A 1637-nucleotide genomic window follows, 5' to 3' on the forward strand; every position below is an offset into this window, starting at 1 on the left:
GAATAGAATCGATTCACGGACCCCAGCGACGAGGTCTCCTCTGAAACGTCCGGCTCGCAGGGACTTTCTCCGGGGCAAATCACTGCGAGAGGCCCGGTGGCAGCGGAGTGTTTACAATGATGCGTTATGGGGACTGTAATATGTTCAGTAAAGTCCCCGTAATATTAATCATTATCTATTAATATCTGTATTTTTTCTGTATTTAAGTTTAGGTTTGAGCAATTTTAAGTTAAAACATGGCCGTATTTACCTACTCAATATCCTATATGATATTGAGCCTTTTTTGGTCAAGTTTCAGGTCATTTTGGATAATTTGTGAGTCACGTTGTTGCATCTTTTATGTGATTTTGAACAAGTTACAAGTGATTTTCACAGTTTGTAAAACAATGTGGACAATATTTTGGTCATCTTTGACAAATTTCTAAAGCTCAGGTAGCCACCATTTTATTTCCTGTATTGGTACTGATTGTCCCCCTTATTTATTGTGAATCAATAAATGAAACTTTTGTGTTTTTTATATTTAATGATTTCTGGTTTTCTAACTTTGTCATAGTGACAGAAGACATTTCCTAGTGATTGCTCTTTTTCCACAGAGCTGCAGGACTTTAGATAGATGTGAAAAACGAGTCCAGTATAGAAAGAAGTGTGTGGGAGTCAGAGCCTCTCTAATACACACTGATCAAAGTTTAGGAGGTCAAAAGTTATCAGAAAGAACAGGAAAATCACTACGCTTAATAAACAGAAGCGAAACGTAAATTAATAGTGTGTTTCTCTGCTCAAGGACAGCAAACGTCCAGATATATTGACCCACAGTTGTACTCTGCTGTTCCTTCATCAGAGTCAAAGTGGACAAAGACTCGAGGCAAACAGACGGATTCAATGAAAGCTCATCTTCTCCAGCTGTGACAGTTCTGGAAGAAACAGACGATGGATAGATGAGGTTGTCGAGTTTCTGGAGACCTTAAATTAGAAAATACTTCTTCATGTTGCTATAAATTGCAAAAAAAAAGTACACATTTTACTTTGGGAACTTGTGACGTTCAAGAGAACTGAAATCATGAATATCTGCCGTTTGTGTTCTGGAAAGTTTTAAGAGATGCATCGGTGTGAAAATACTGATGGCAAAGACCTAAATGATTAAATTCTGCCCTGACAATGAGAAATGTGGTTTCACTTAATATGGGGTTTGGTTTAAAGTCTCTTCCTACATTTGTGTTTGCTTACAGGTGCAGAAAATTCAGATGTTTAAAGTAAACCGACTGACCACTGCAGCGCTCCATAAAGCCACAGTTTGACAGGAACCGAAGCCACATCCTCTGGACAGTCTTACCCCGCAGCGTTTATAAGTGAATAATGGCTCCTGGCATTAAGGCTTTTATGTAATCCTGTGAAAATATTGATTTAGCTTTCAGTGTCCTTTTTTCTTTTTCTGTGAGTCGGATGTTGACGTCGGTTTAAACAAAGTGGAAAAGCAGCTGAAGTTAATTCTTCATTCAACCCGCTGCCAACAGAACTATTTATCCAGATAGAAAGGTGGCAGATGGTTTTCCACTCCTGATTTAGTGATATGTGCTAATGTACCGCTTGCATTTTATCCAGACTAATCACTTTAAAACCAGACAGCAGCTGCTTGATGT

Source organism: Acanthochromis polyacanthus, chromosome 18, assembly GCF_021347895.1.
Source record: "Acanthochromis polyacanthus isolate Apoly-LR-REF ecotype Palm Island chromosome 18, KAUST_Apoly_ChrSc, whole genome shotgun sequence".
NCBI classification, from domain to species: domain Eukaryota; kingdom Metazoa; phylum Chordata; class Actinopteri; family Pomacentridae; genus Acanthochromis; species Acanthochromis polyacanthus.